The sequence below is a fragment of the Triticum aestivum genome, chromosome 2B (assembly GCF_018294505.1).
Source record: "Triticum aestivum cultivar Chinese Spring chromosome 2B, IWGSC CS RefSeq v2.1, whole genome shotgun sequence".
NCBI lineage: Eukaryota > Viridiplantae > Streptophyta > Magnoliopsida > Poales > Poaceae > Triticum > Triticum aestivum.
The window spans coordinates 711998004-712015248 of NC_057798.1; the positions used below are offsets into that span (position 1 = coordinate 711998004).

Genomic DNA, 17245 nt, shown 5'->3' on the forward strand with positions numbered 1-17245 from the left:
CTTTGATCCAATGGAGCTGCTTTTTCTTGAGCCTCATTACCCTCCTAAGAAAAGCTAAACCCCAGGAGATTAGCACTAATCACCTTCTAGAAGCCCTCCAAACTTGGCGACCAAATTTCTAACCAGAAACTTGCCAGGAAGCTCAAGTCTCATCTGGTCAGCCTGGCAGTGTGCCATCACCCTTCCTAGACCTAACACTGCACGAACAACACCCCAAACATGGTTTGGCAGCTCGTGGGCGTCGTTTTGACCATGTCAGTGTGGTGACCGGGTGAGGACACGGGCCCTGGCATGCGTTCTACGTGCTCTGTGCTGCACCAGCGCCTCTGTTCAACGCGTTCTCAATCCAGAGCTCGCCGACGACTGTCGCACCATGCCACCAGCCTCGACTCATCACCAATGACCCCTCACTGGGGCTCGCCGACACCAGAGACGCCGCAGCGGGCACAGGCATGTCACGGCCAAAAGCTACAGTGCGCCACGTGCCCCTGTCTTCTTCCTCCTCTGCTTCATGTGCTCGTCCGCAAGCTGCAACAGCTCCCGCGTGATCACTGAGCACTTCCACCCCTCTGAGCTGGGGTGCCACACATGATCATGTAGTTGACATCGTATTCGTGGCAAAGCCACCATTCATCATTTTTTCATACATGTCACTCTTGATTCATTGCACATCCCGGTACTCCGCCAGAGGCATTCACATAGAGTCATATTTTGTTCTAAGCATTGAGTTGTAATTCTTGAGTTGTAAGTAAATAAAAGTGTGATGATCTTCATTATTAGAGCATTGTCCCATGTGTGGAAAGGATGATGGAGACTATGATTCCCCCACAAGTCGGGAATGAGACTCCGGACGAAAAAAAAGAGGCCATAAAAAATGCCCAAATAAAAAAATGAATGAGAGAAAAAGAGAGAAGGGACAATGTTACTATCCTTTTTCCACACTTGTGCTTCAAAGTAGCACCATGATCTTCATGATAGAGAGTCTCCTATGTTGTCACTTTCATATACTAATGGGAATTTTCATTATAGAACTTGGCTTGTATATTCCAATGATGGGCTTCCTCAAAATGCCCTAGGTCTTCGTGAGCAAGCAAATTGGATGCACACCCACTTAGTTTCTTTTTCGATCTTTCATACACTTACAGCTCTAGTGCATCTGTTGCATGGCAATCCCTACTCACTCACACTGATATCTATTGATGGGCAACTCCATAGCCCGTTGATGCGCCTAATTGATGTGAGACTATCTTCTCCTTTTTGTCTTCTCCATAACCACCATTCTATTCCACCTATAGTGCTATATCCATGGCTCACGCTCATGTATTGCGTGAAGATTGAAAAAGTTTGAGAACATCAAAAGTATGAAACAATTGCTTGGCTTGTCATCGAGGTTGTGCATGATTTAAATATTTTGTGTGATGAAGATGGAGCATAGCCAGACTATATGATTTTGTAAGGATAGATTTCTTTGGCCATGTTATTTTGAGAAGACATGATTGCTTTGTTAGTATGCTTGAAGTATTATTATTTTTACGTCAATATTAAACTTTTGTCTTGAATCTTTCGGATATGAACATTCATGCCACAATAAAGAAAATTACATGGATAAATATGTTAGGTAGCATTCCACATTAAAAATTCTGTTTTTATCATTTACCTACTCGAGGACGAGCATGAATTAAACTTGGGGATGCTTGATACGTCTCCAACGTATCTATAGTTTTTGATTGTTCCATGTTATTATATTATCTGTTTTGGATGTTTAATAGGCATTTATATGCTATTTTGTATTATTTTTGGGACTAACCTATTAACCGAGGGGCCAGTGCCAGTTTCTGTTTTTTTGCCTATTTTAGAGTTTCGCGGAAAAGGAATACATAACGGAGTCCAAACGGAATGAAACCTCCGCGATGATCTTTCTTGGACCGAAAGCAAACCAGAAGACTTGGAGATGAAGTCGAAGACGCAACGAGGAAGCCACGAGGCAGGAGGGCGCGCCTAGGGGGTAGGGCGTGCTCCCCACCCTCGTGGGCCCCTCGTGGCTCCCCTGACCTAGTTCCTTTGCCTATATATACTTTTATACCCTGAAAACATCCAGGGGAGCCACGAAACCACTCTTCCACTGCCGCAACCTTCTGTACTCGTGAGATCCCATCTAGGGACCTTTTCCGGTGTCCTGCTGGAGGGGGATTCGATCACGGAGGGCTTCTACATCAACACCATTACATCTCTGATGAAGCGTGAGTAGTTTATCACAGACCTTGACATGATCTTGAAGGTGTTCAAGATGGATCAGTCAAAGAAGGAGTTCTTGCCTGAGTTGTAAGGTATGAAGTTAAGACTTAAAGCTCGACGACGGCAGAATAGAGAGAAAGGACGAAGGTCGTCCCCTATGCTTAATACGTAGGCTCTACAGTATGCTATGCTGTGTACCGCACCTGAAGTGTGCCTTGCCATGAGTCAGTCAAGGGGTACAAGAGTGATCCAAGAATGGATCACAGGACAGCGGTCAAAGTTGTCCTTAGTAACTAGTGGACTAAGGAATTTTCTCGATTATGGAGGTGGTAAAAGAGTTCATCGTAAAGGGTTACGCCGATGCAAACTTTGACACTAATCCAGATTATTCTGAATAGTAAACTGGATTCGTATAGTAGAACAGTTGTTTGGAATGGCTCCAAATGTAGCATAGTAGTTGCATCTACAAGATGACATAGAAATTTGCGAAGTACATACGGATCTGAATGTTGCAGACCCATTGACTAAAACCTCTCTCACAAGCAACATGATCAAACCCATAACTCTTTGAGTATTAATCACATAGTGATGTGAACTAGATTATTGACTCTAGTAAACTCTTTGGATGTTGGTCACATGGCGATGTGACCTGTGAGTGTTAATCACATGGCGATGTGAACTAGATTATTGACTCTAGTGCAAGTGGGAGACTGTTGGAAATATGCCCTAGAGGCAATAATAAATTGATTATTATTATATTTCCTTGTTCATGATAATCGTTTATTATCCATGCTATAATTGTATTGATAGGAAACTCAGATACATGTGTGGATACATAGACAACACCATGTCCCTAGTAAGCCTCTAGTTGACTAGCTCGTTGATCAATAGATGGTTACGGTTTCCTGACCATGGACATTGGATGTCGTTGATAACGGGATCACATCATTAGGAGAATGATGTGATGGACAAGACCCAATCCAAGCTTAACAAAGATCGTGTAGTTCGTATGCTAAAGCTTTTCTAATGTCAAGTATCTTTTCCTTAGACCATGAGATTCTGCAACTCCCGGATACCGTAGGAGTGCTTTGGGTGTGCCAAACGTCACAACGTAACTGGGTGGCTATAAAGGTACACTACGGGTATCTCCAAAAGTGTCTGTTGGGTTGGCACGAATCGAGACTGGGATTTGTCACTCCGTGTAAGCGGAGAGGTATCTCTGGGCCCACTCGGTAGGACATCATCATAATGTGCACAATGTGATCAAGGAGTTGATCACGGGATGATGTGTTACGGAACGAGTAAAGAGACTTGCCGGTAACGAGATTGAACAAGGTATCGGTATACCGACGATCGAATCTCGGGCAAGTACAATACCGCTAGACAAAGGGAATTGTATACGGGATTGATTAAGTCCTTGACATCGTGGTTCATCCGATGAGATCATCGTGGAACATGTGGGAGCCAACCTGGGTATCCAGATCCCGCTGTTGGTTATTGGCCGGAGAGTCATCTCGGTCATGTCTGCGTGTCTCCCGAACCCGTAGGGTCTACACACTTAAGGTTCGATGACGCTAGGGTTGTAAAGGAAGTTTGTATGTGGTTACCGAATGTTGTTCGGAGTCCCGGATGAGATCCCGGACGTCACGAGGAGTTCCGGAATGGTCCGGAGGTAAAGATTTATATATGGGAAGTCTTATTTTGGTCGCCGGAAAAGTTTCGCACTTTATCGGTATTGTACCGGGAGTGCCGAAAGGGGTCCTGGGGTCCACCGGGGGGGTCCACCTGCCCCGGGGGGGCACATGGGCTGTAGGGGGTGCGCCTTGGCCTATATGGGCCAAGGGCACCAGCCCCAAGAGGCCCATGCGCCAAGGAAACTTGGGGAGGGAAGAGTCCTAAAGGGGGAAGGCACCTCCGAGGTGCCTTGGGGAGGATGGACTCCCCCCCCCTTAGCCGCACCCCTTCCTTGGAGGAAGGGGCAAGGCTGCGCCTCCCCCCTCTCCCTTGCCCCTATATATAGTGGAGGGGAGGGAGGGCATCCATACCTGAAGCCCTGGCGCCTCCCTCCCTCCCGTGACACCTCCTCCTCTCCCGCAGGTGCTTGGCGAAGCCCTGCAGGATTGCCACGCTCCTCCACCACCACCACACTGTCGTGCTGCTGTTGGATGGAGTCTTCCTCAACCTCTCCCTCTCACCTTGCTGGATCAAGGCATGGGAGACGTCACCGGGCTGTACGTGTGTTGAATGCGGAGGTGCCGTTCGTTCGGCACTCGGATCTCCAGTGATTTGGATCACGACGAGTACGACTCCTTCAACCCCATTCTCTTGAATGCTTCCTCTTAGCGATCTACAAGGGTATGTAGATCCACTCTCCTTCCCCTCGTTGCTGGTTTCTCCATAGATAGATCTTGGCGACACGTAGGAAAATTTTGAATTTCTGCTACGTTCCCCAACAGGATTTGACCCACGGGTCCATCTTTTCCTCAATGACTGCACATTCACGCTTCGTCGCCGCCTTCGTAGAAGTCTCAACAAAGATGATCGATCCCATCCTACAAGTCGAGGGATTACTATGACGGTTATCCAAGGCAAAAATCACAACTGTCTCTTGACAAAATCTATAACCGTAGGACTACATCGAGCTACAATTCGAGGGGTAACTACTATAACGGTTGTCGTAGGCATTTACTTAAGCATAACCCTTACCATAACCTTAACCCTAACCATAACATTAAACCTAACCCTAACAAAACCCTAAATGATAGTTCTTAGTACCCAAATAATGCTAGTCACAAAATACATTGTCAAAGCACAAACATTACCCTAAATGCATCATATAAACCATGAACTAAGGTTTGCAACAAAATGAGCAAAATACATGATTCAACCAAACAAATGAAGGGGGTGGAAGAGGTATCTTGGGTGATGCAAATTCCCCGAATCCATCGGACATATCTCAAGCAATGGAGTGGGTGCTTTGGTGGGGGAGAAGAGGGAGAGAGAGCTTGAGCTCGAAAGAGTGAAAATGGGGGTGAATGAGTGCGTGGGGGAGCACAACCCTAATACGTCTCCAACGTATCTATAATTTTTTATTGTTCCATGCTGTTATATTATCATTCTTAGATGTTTTACAATCATTCTATAGTCATTTTATATCATTTTTGGTACTAACCTATTGACATAGTGCCCAGTGCTAGTTGTTGTTTTCTGCATTTTTTTACATCGCAGGAAATCAATACCAAACGGAGTCCAAACGCAGCGAAACTTTTTTGAGGAGTTTTTTGGGCCAGAAGACATCCAGTGGGCCAGGAAAGCACCTGGGGGTGCTCCGAGGGGAGCACAACCCACCAGGGTGCGCCTAGAGGCCCAGGCGCGCCCAGGTGGGTTGTGCCCACCTCTGGTGCCCCCTGAACCGCCCCTTTGCTCTATAAATACCCCAATATTCCAGAAACCCTAGGGGAGTCGACGAAAATCAATTCCAGCCGCCGCAGAGTCTAGAAACACTAGATCTAATCTAGACACCATCTCGGAGGGGTGCATCATGTCCATTGGTGCCTCTCCGATGATGCGTGAGTAGTTCTTTGTAGACCTACAGGTCCGTGGTTAGTAGCTAGATGGCTTCCTCTCTCTCTCTTTTGATTATCAATACAATGGTCTCTTGGAGATCCATATGATGTAAGTCTTTTTACGTGTGTTTGTTGGTATCCGATGAACTTTGAATTTATGATCAGATCTATGTTTTTATCCATGAAAGTTATTTGAGTCTTCTTTGATCTCTTATGTGCATGATTGATTATAGCCTCAGATTTCTTATCCGATATTTGGGCTTCGTTTGGCTAACTTGATCTATTTATCTTGCAATGGGAAGAGGTGCTTTGTGATGGGTTCGATCTTACGGTGCTTGATCCCAGTGACAAAAAGGGAAAGGACACGTATGTATCGTTGCTATCAAGGATAACAAGATGGTGTATATTTCTACATAAATAGATCTTGTCTACATCATGTCATCGTTCTTATTGCATTACTCCGTTTCTCCATGAACTTAATACATTATTTGTGTGCAGGGGCTGTTTACATGGTGTGAGGAGGTTCTCCTACTGGTTCGGTAACCTTGGTCTCATCATTGAGGGAAATACCAACCGTCGCTATACTGCATCATCCCTTCCTCTTTGGGGAAATACCGACGTAGTTCTAGCAGACATCAGAAGGAATTTCTGGCGCCATTGCCGGGGAGGATCTTCAACATCAACCAGGTTCCTAATCACAAATCTCATCTCCTCGCAATTTACATTATTTGCCATTTGCCTCTCGTTTTCCTCTCCCCCACTTCACAAAAATTTGCCATTTTTATCACCCTGTTTTTCATTCGCCGTTTTCTCGTCAGATCTATTTTTGTGCGTGTTCTTGTTTGCGTAGTCATGTTACCTCAAAGAAATATTATGATGTTCCTTATCCAAAACTTTTGCTTGAAATTGAGAAATGTACTAAGGAATATATGACTTCAAAATTTGAGCATAATAAATATTTTACTAAAGAACTTAAGGAACACTCTGTTGTGTTAGAAGCTAGAACAAAACAACTTGATGATATTAGTAGAGAAGTTTTCAATATCCAATCTAAGTATGCTTTTGCTGAAAGTTTGTTGGGAAAAATATCCGATGCACAAGCTACTTTAGTGAATCAAATGGCTGCCAAACCAATCTCGTTAGAAAATAAAAATGATGATCTTAAAATGATTGGTGTTTCTTCTATTGATTCTTTGTTTAGTAAAGTTAATATTGATGAAAAAGGAACTGGAGAAGAGTCAACTTAAGTTAGAAGGCGTCCCTATGATTCGGAGGGTGAAAATCTTGTTGAGAAAATTGATAAAAGTGGGTTTGAAGAGGTCAAGACTTTAACTAGTGATGTGCCCACTATTTTGGATTACACAGACTTTAATTACGATAGTTGCTCTTTGGTTGATTGTATCTATTTGTTGCAATCCATGATAAATTCACCCCATGCTTATCAACAAAATAAAGCTTTTACTAAACATATTGTTGATGCCATGATGAAAGCTTTTGAAGAAAAGATGGAATTAGAAGTTTCAATTCCTAGAAAATTACATGATGAGTGGGAACCTACTATCAAATTCAAGATTAAAAATTATGAGTGTTTTGCTTTATGTGACTTGGGTGCTAGTGTTTCTACAATTCCGAAATCTTTATGTGATGTGCTTGGTCTTACCAACATTGAAGAATGCTCTTTAAATTTGCACTTGGCGGATTCTACTATTAAAAAGCCTATGGGAAGAACTAATGATGCTCTTATTCTTGCAAATATGAATTATGTGCCCATAGATTTTATTGTTCTTGATATTGATTGCAATCCATCTTGTCCAATTATTCTTGGTAGACCGTTTTTACGTACTATTGGTGCCATGATTGATATGAAAGAAGGCAATATTAAATTTAAATTTACACTAAGGAAGGGAATGGAACACTTCCCTAGAACAAGAATTAGGCCACCATATGAATCAATCATGAAGGCATCCTATGGATCTAGAACCAAAGATGACAAAACTTAGATCCTACGCATTATGCCTAGCTAGGGGCATAAAACGATAGCGCTCGTTGGGAGGCAACCCAACTTGTATATTTTTGCTTTTTGGATTTCTTATTGTTTTTAATAAAATACCCAATTATACCTCTGTTTATATGTGTTTTTGTGGTTTAAATTAATGTTTCTGCCAAGCAAGACCTTTGGGTTGATTTGGGTAAAAGTTGATTTGATCTTGCTGAAAAACAGAAACTTATGCACTCACAAAAATAGTTTTCATAAATCACAGAAATGTGATTTTGACTTGATTCTTTTTGAAGAAGATTAATATACAAAATTACTCAGCTTTTCCTAATTTATCAAGATTTTTGGAGTTACAGAAGTATTCTAAATATCCAGATTGCTATAGACTGCTCTATTTTGACAGATTCTGTTTTCTTTGTGTTGTGTGCTTGTTTTGATGATTCTATGGTTTTTTTGATGAGTTTTTGCCATAGGAAAGTTGGAATACAGTAGATATAATGCAAAAACAAAATATGAATAGTTTTGCAACAATACTTATAGTAGTGGTTTGATTTCTTATACTAACGGATCTCATGAAGGTTTTGTTGAGTTTTGTGTGATTGAAATTTTCAAGTTTTGGGTGATCTTACGATGGATGAAGGAATAAGGATTAGCAAAAGGCTAAGCATGGGGATGCCCGAGGCACCCTAGGATAATATTCAAGAAGTAGCAAGCAACTAAGCTTGGGGATGCCCCCGAGTGGCATCCCCGCTTTCTTCTAACAACCATCGGTATTTTACTTGAAGCTATATTTTTATTCGTCACATATTATGAGTTTTGCTTGGAGCGTCTTGTATGATATGAGTCTTTTTTTGTTTTGCTTTGTGTTTTAAGTCTTGAATCCTTGCTGAACACACCTTTTTTAGAGAGCCAAAATTTATGCTATGCTTGCTCCTATGCTTCACTTAAATTTTTAGAGCCATGGATTTGCTCTAGTGCTCCACTTATATATTTTTGAGCATGGTGTGCTTTGTTATTTTTGAAGAAATGCTCTCATGCTTCACTTAGATTTATTTGGGAGTTAATAAAATTTTAAGAAATTCTCTCTTGCTTCACTTAGATTTTTTGAGAGAAAGAAAAATTATGCTCATGTTCTTCACTTATATTTGTTTGAGCTTATCAAAAGCAACATATGAAAATAGTCCCAAAGTGATAGATATCCAAGGAGGATATAATAAAAACTTTCATGAAGATCATTGGACAAAATAAACTTGATTCTTAGTAATGGTTTTGAGATATGACGATATGATATGTGAGTCATGTTGATGAGTAATTGTGCTTTAGTAAGAAAATTAATGTTAAGGTTTGTGATTCCCTATGCAAGCACAAAAGTCAACAGTTATGCAATGAAATTTATATCCTACTTGTGGTGCAATATTCGGTGTTACTTATGCTTAATGTTTGGGTACGAGATTTTTTTTGTTTCTTGGTTGGTCGCTTCTCAATCTTTTTGCTAGCCTTCATTTTACACTAAGTATGATCACTACTTGTGCATCCAAAACCCTTTAAACCAGTTTTGCCATATGAGTCCACTATATCTACCTATATGCGGTATTTTCATGTCGTTTTAAGCAAATTTGCATGTGCCATCTCTAATTTTCAAAATAAATTTATCTTTTGTATGCTCTACCACTCGCGAGGCGGTGAGGGGTGGCCAATATTTTCCATGCTAGACGTGTTATTCTCACGATGAGTGTTTATTCACTTGTCATTGCACGAGAGTACGACAAAGGTATTAGGGATGCTCAGTCCCGAAATGAAAAATGAATTTATTTTATGTTGTCAAATAATAAATTCCTTGGAAAGTGTTGGTATGGAGGGCAACCGTCGATTTGGCTAGCCATGGAAAGTGAAAGTAATGGTGGAAAAAGGAATAAACTTTATTTTTTATTTGGGAACCGCGTATGATGTATCTAGCATGGAAAGTGTTGGTAGCTCTAAGTCATTTTCGTTGGTGGGAAAAGTATGCCTCTCAAAAATGTTTTTATCTCTCAATTTAAGCTTTGAGCTCTCGCACCTCTACAAATCCCTACTTCCCTCTGTGAAGGGCCTTTCTTTTACTTATGCAATTTTTATTTTGAATTTGAGTCTCCGTCTTCTCTTATAAAGCACCAACTAAGGGGCACTATGATCGTATTTGAGCACTGGGTATAGCTAATATTCCAGTGTGTTTGATTGAGCATAATGGGCTAGGAATAACTTGCTTTAGAGCCAACAGTCGCGCTATATACAAGCCGCGCTGAAAAGTAGTGCTTTTAGCGCGAGCGCTACCGCTCCGGGCGCTCCAGCGGACGCGCAAAAACCGCGCACGCGGCATATGTAATTTAGCGCGTCGGCAAAAACACCATCACGTGCCGCTTATTTGTTGTGCCCGCTCTCGTACGCTGGACTCTCGAGCGCTCCGCGAGCAACTCCACCTACCCATCCAGCCGCTGCCCGCGCCACCCCACTTTTCCGGCGACCGTTCCGGTGCTTCCCCAGTCTCTCCTAGCGTGGCCACGGCTTCCTCCATCTCTCTCTAGTCAGCGCCGCCCGTCGAGCACGGTGGTCCTCCAACGAATAGCGCCCGGCCGCCCACTGCCGCTTGGCGCCCGCAAGGTGTTCGACAAAACGTCCGGCAACGCATAATGAACTCAAGAAGGATCTCATTGAGAAGTGGTAGGCTTGGAATGGCCGCCAAAGAGCATCATGATTTGTGCGTTTGATGCTGTATTGTTGAACTATTTGTTGTATTTCATGAAAGATACTGTTTGTTTGAGTTGTAATAATAAATTAAACTATTTATTTTAAACTTGGTTGAATGATGTTTGTGATTTAAATTATATGCCATGTCTTTGTTTTGTGGACGTGTGAAATTTATTTTGTGTCCAAAATGCAACAAATGTGATGCGTCGGCTGCTCGCGCACGCTGCATTTCAGCGCGGCTGCTGGAGCCAGCGCTGCGCCAAACCTGGCGATGGGCACGCCGCAAACCAGATTTTAGCGCGCCGCGCGTTGGGCGCCTGTTGGAGATGCTCTTAGTGTTGATATATTGAAAGACATGGTTGCTTGTTGGTATGCTTGAGTATTAAAGTCTTCATGTCAAAACTAGACTATTGCTTTGAACCATATAAAAATCCAAATGTCCATGCTATAAAGAAAAGAAATGTGATAAACATGTTAGGCAGCATTCCACATCAAAAATTCTGTTTTTATCATTTACCTACTCGAGGATGAGCAGGAATTAAGCTTGGGGATGTTGATATCTCCAACGTATCTATAATTTTTGATTGTTCCATACTGTTATATTATCATTCTTGGATGTTTTACAATCATTCTATAGTCATTTTATATCATTTTTTGGTACTAACCTTTTGACATAGTGCCCAGTTCCAGTTGTTGTTTTCTGCATGTTTTTTACATCGCAGGAAATCAATACCAAACAGACTCCAGACGCAGCAAAACTTTTTTGAGAATTTTTTTTGGGCCAGAAGACATCCAGTGGGCCAGGAAAGCACCTGGGGGTGCTCCGAGGGGAGCACAACCCACCAGGACGCGCCTAGAGGCCCATGCGCGCCCAGGTGGGCTGTGCCCACCTCGGGTGCCCCCTAAACCGCCTCTTTGCTCTATAAATACCCCAATATTCTAAAACCCCTAGGGGAGTCGACGAAAATCAATTCCAGCCGCCGTAGAGTCCAGAAACACCAGATCCAATCTAGACACCATCTCGGAGGGGTGCATCATGTCCATTGCTGCCTCTCCGATGATGCGTGAGTAGTTCTTTGTAGACCTACGGGTCCGTAGTTAGTAGCTAGATGGCTTCCTCTCTCTCTCTTGATTATCAATACAATGGTCTCTTGGAGATCCATATGCTGTAAGTCTGCGGTGTGTTTGTTGGGATCCGATGAACTTTGAGTTTATGATCAGATCTATGGTTTTATCCATGAAATTTATTTGAGTCTTTTTTGATCTCTTATATGCATGATTGATTATAGCCTCGTATTTGTTCTTCGGTATTTGGGTTTCGTTCTTCGGTATTTGGGTTTCGTTTGGCCAACTTGATCTATTTATCTTGTATGGAAAGAGGTGTTTTGTGATAGGTTCGATCTTACGGTGCTTGTACTACTGGAATCAGAGATTTTGCTATCTGCCAGTTCTTTATCGTCTACTTGCAGACGGCAAAGAAGGTCTTTACCATCAGCTACCAAACAACAGACGACAAAAAAAATGACAGATGGCAAAGAAGGACATGTCGTGGCAGATGACAAAGAATCTTTTCCATCGGCTAGCGGACGGCAAAGAGGTGCCACCGGATGCCACTACACTGCAATCTTTGCCATCTGCTGGCAGACGGCAAAGAAGGGGCTATCTTTTTTTCTATGGATAAAAAAAACCGTTGCCCCCACCTCCTCTATCTCTATCCCCCCTCTCTCCGCCCCACCCCTCTCTCTCCCGCTCGTCTCTCCGATTCCGGCGAGCTCCGGCGGGATTCGACGGCGCCCAGCACACCCACGTGACCCCCTCCCCCCGCTCCTCCATCCCCTCCGACCAGATCCGATGCGCGCGTGGGATCAGATGTTGCTAGTGGTAGTTCGGGGCGTGCGGGCGGACCAGATCGACCTCAAGACCCTCGACGAGCAGCTCGACCGCCACCTCGCGCGCGCCAGGACTGGGAGGCTGACCCCGCCAGGCTCGTCGTCCGGGCCGTCATCGCGCGCGGCACCTTCGGCACCGTCCACCGCGGCGCCTTCGACGGCCTCGACGTCGCAGGTCCGTCCCGCCACCATCTCCTATGCTCCACTCCCCGCCCCTCCCTCCCCCGTTCACTGCACGCCTGTTCATTGCCAACACGGACACTCGGCACGCGGGTACGTACGCAGCCAGCCCAGCCCAGCTGCGACCCCGCGCGCGCCCGTACGCTGTTCGACGGAATGTCTGCTGGTGCGGCGGCGCCGTTCGTTGCGGCGAGACTTGTTGGAATTAAACACGACATAACCTCCCGTATACGTGTGCGTATAGGTTTCTTGTTCTTGCATGTATCCGTGTAGGATTTAGTCTCGGAGTAGTATTTCCTAGGCAGCTAGCTTCTACTATATATAAGCGTGAACCCTGTAACTTGTACCACCGAACCGTGAGTTGAAGCAATAAACAAGAGACGTACCTGTGGCAATCCAATTGATTCTAGCGTTTTGTATATGTGCGTTTGCAAGTCAGCCGGCTAGTAGCTCGACTTGATCGGCCGAGGCTGCTATCTTCTACGTACGTGTTCTAGTACGTGACCAAGTCATTGGAGGCCAGCTTCGTGTGCTATGGTCTGTGTCGACGTAAGGAAACTTCGTCGAGTTCGCCAGCGAGCTTCGTTCGTCATCGTTGTTCGTCGTCGGTCGTATCGCCGTCGCCGGAAGTACTCGGCGTCAGGACTGAGCCAACAAGACTCACTCGACTCGATCGATCGGTGCCGCGCGGCCACCCGTCTGCCCGCCGATGTTAAGGACTTGCTGTTCTGCATCATTCGCCTATTTCCCCATTCTTACACAGGTTGCTTCATTTTGCAACCCCCAAGCTGTAGGTATGCATTGCTCTGCAATGAAATCAATTTAAACCCTCGTGGAAAATCTGGACTGTCCTAAGGTTGATTTTTAAATTTTAATCCTGTAAGCACTTGAATTGAAAGACATAAATAAAGGTATTTTAGTAGTGGATAACCTTACCTCATTAGCCTAGACAACACTATAGTCAGTATGCTGTTGTCGACCCATATATCCCAAGACAGGTTATGCAGATTTTCTGTAGCAAATAGCATGACCCCCTCCTCTCTTTTTCTTGTTGTCTCACCTCTCAATCCCGAAAACAGTGTTTCACCTCAATTCTTATTTCCTCTTTTGGGGCAATAGTTGCTATGGAAGTTGAAAGCTCTTATTTGAACTGTCAGTTTTGAGCATGGATGGTTAACACCAGTTATGTTTCAGTGAAACTGCTTGATTGGGGGAGGATGGTCATAGGTCAAAGCAAGAAATAACAGCAATAAGAGCAGCATTTTCGCAAGAAGTCTCCGTCTGGCATAAGCTTGATCATCCAAATGTAACTAAGGTACTGTTTGACTTGACACGTTATTGTGTTTCCGTCAATTTAATTTTGTTAATCTTTTTCGCTTGTTGACATACATCACTGTTGCATTTATCAATTCTTGAAAAAAATGATGATAAAAATGAAATGAATCTTCAGTGTTGGGACTGATGACTGATACTTGCTGTCTAAAGGCAATACAAGCGCATTGCAGCGATGAAATTATTAACTGTCCCTGTATAAACATTAGCTTCCTTAGTCAGGCCTCTAACAAGTTAAGAAGTTTTTCAGTAAGTTTTGTGTAAGCCACTAGAAAAGAAGCTGTGGTACATTGTCTGCTTAGACAAAATATTAGTTCTCACTCACATATATCAAATGTTTTCACCTCTCACTTGTCATGTTGTAATGATGGAACCAGGGCTGCTGCACCTCTCACTTGTCAGTAAGATTTATATCTTTTGTACAATTATTATATCAGACACTGAAAGGTAGAAACATAACATCTGGATTAGGACCTGAATGTTGCTAGTGGTAGTAACTATTGACAAATCTATATCTTTGCTGTGTCGTGTGGGATCAGATGTTTTTCATGGTTTCTCAACACTGCAATTGGCCAGTTGTGCTGGTGCTGCCCCTGTTGTTGAGTAGATTTGTTAAATCACCCCACCCACGTATTCAGACTTGTCTAAACACCATACGGTGTCAAGAATTCAAGTTAATTTGTTTGTTGTCATGTTTTGAGAAATTGCCGGTGAACTGAACTTGACATCTGCCAAAAACAACATCCGACCTTCATACAGTGGGTGCAATATATGTTCAGCTGACATGCGGAATTTTGCACTTTTTTTTCTTATTTCAAGGGGAGAGAAAAATGTCAATGCTTATAGGGATTGTAGTAGTAGTCACCATTCACGTGTGTGGAGTCTACCGGTGGTACAGGAATGATGACCTTGTTAGACCTTTGGTGATGCTTCCTCCAAAAGAAGTATCACCATTCTGGCATGCTATATTTTTCATTGCGGTGAATGGTATTCACTTTTCCCACACAGCATGATTTCCTCCAAAAGAAAATTATTTGTCTTGAAGTCCACTTCCTGCCCCTTGCCCTGTTTTACGTCGAATATCTCAAGCGACAAAATTTGCTCTTAATGTACTGCTGCAGGATCTGGATATCTCTCAAAATTTAGTACTTTCTGGTGTTGATCTCAAGTACGAAGGTCAACGCTCCTCGGATAAACCTACTTCCGAAAAGAAAATCTTGCTACTGAAATAATGCTACATTTTCGAGGCCTTTTCTTTCTGGACATTATTGGCAGTCTCGGGCTCTCATCACTATGAATAATAGAACACATACCACTAGGAGGAATCACATTTAACTATGCTATTCATAGGGTAGTTTTTTTGTTGTTAAACATGTCCACCGGCATACATTGTATCTTAGGCCCTGTTTGTTTCATAAGTCCTAGGACTTTTTTAAGTCCCAACTTATAAGTCATAAGTCCCTACCTGTTTGTTTATAGGGACTTATAAGTCCCGAGTCCCTACCTGTTTGTTTACAGGGACTTATAAGTCCATGTTGCACCGCTGCAACGAGGCTCAGGAGAGGGCCTGTCCGGCGATTGGAGGCACCGCTGCAACGAACCGAGGCAGAACGAACCGAGGCGGGGCAGCGACGGGGTGGTGAACCGAGGCGGGGCGGCGACGGGGCGACGACGGGGCGGCGACGGGGCGAGAGGCGGGGCGGCGGCGGCGATTGGAACGAGAGGCAGGCGGCGTGCGGGGAACGAGCCTGGAGCGACGCGGGGTAGGTCCGGCCCGGGATAAGTCCCAATAAGCTCCTCCCTGAGAGTCTTATTTGATAAGTCCCAAATCACCACAATAAGTCCCAATAAGTCCCTTGTGTTTGGTTTAGGTGGGACTTATAGGGACTTTTTTAAGTCCCTGGAAACAAACACCGCTCTTACTTTTTTGTCTAGGTACTTGATGCCTCTTGGTCAGAAGATGATGGCGAGTTCCTCATTCCAATTGAGTTTATATTGTGTAGGTCTCTTCGTCATGATCTGGATTGCCGCAGTCATGTTCAAGTCCAATGATATCTTGCGCAAGCAGACCGCTCTCAAGGTTGGTTCTTCATAATAACTTGTCTATCAACGTGCTTCTTCTGCTTCTAGAGGTTAATTAATTGTTCTGCCAAGCAGACTGCTCTCAAGGGCTTGTGCTTATCTTGTGTATCAACGTTCTTGTTCTGCTTCTAGCACTGGGTCTGTCCCTTCTATTGAGGAAGCCGGCTAGCAGACTGCTGCCGTCACTAAATCCCTAACGCTGGGGCCCGTGTTAACTCCATTTGATTGTCAAATTGCTTAGATAACTCAATTTGATTGTCCTCATAGTGTTCTCACATGCTTAGAAGAGTTGGAAACACTATAAATGTTTTGGAACGGATATGTGCTCTAGAATAGTGATTCTGGCATGCTATATTTTTCATTGCGGTGAATGGTATTCTCTTTTCCCACACAGCATGATTTCCCCTTTTGGGGCCTCTCTGCTTCAAATTATTCCATATGATTGTAATATGCGGCCTTGAAAAACTCCTATGGTTTTCTATGATGCACTCAAACATCATGTCGATCATATTGTATCAAGAGAGGGCATGACATTGCAACCCAGTGATTTTCCTATTTATGAGTTTTTAGGTCCTGTGAACCAATTAGGACCTTGGTCATTTCTTGAACTCAATCAGTAACTCATTTGTGGAAAAAACTTGACGATGTGTGTACCTATGTGTTCTGTTCTATTTTGAAGTGGATAACATTGCCCCGTGTTTCACTTGGAAATAACTTATGCTTGTTGAATAATAGGAATTTATGCACCATTTCTATCTGTTCATAACTCTTAAACTAGCACTGCTCTCCTTAAAATTTCTAATCAGGCTGACTGCTGTTTTGTGCTCCACAGATACAACGGTCCGGCAAGCTGCTATGGTGGTCAAGTGTGTGCTGCCTAGGAAAATAGATATTTAGTTTTAGGTCATTTATTGTAATTTCAGATATGGAGTGCTTGTCTTTAGTTTTTGTTTTTACTTTGTGAAACTTGCTACCTATGAATGAATTGTGTAATATTGATGAAACTATGTATATGTATGGATGAAACTTGCTACTATTGGTAACATGTGTTGGTATATATGTACATATATATATAGGACAGCACTATTCTGATTCCAGGATCAGAATAGTTATTTGGATCACGGCCAGCCCTATATAGGGCCCGATGGACTCGTTCCCGAATTCCAACCGGCGAAGAAGAAAAAACCCACCACCGCCACGATCCTAACAGATCGACCCACCACTTCCCCAATCCTGATCCC

The 17245-nt window shown here is 43.5% G+C and overlaps 1 long non-coding RNA gene across 1 annotated transcript; it reads left to right on the forward strand.

The window, feature by feature from the left end:
• Positions 1-12222: 12222 nt before the first annotated feature.
• LOC123046879 (uncharacterized) lies at positions 12223-17040 on the forward strand. The gene is made up of 4 exons (XR_006422661.1): positions 12223-12585; positions 13785-13905; positions 15926-16002; positions 16837-17040. It is a non-coding gene; the product is annotated as an uncharacterized lncRNA (long non-coding RNA).
• Positions 17041-17245: the final 205 nt, after the last annotated feature.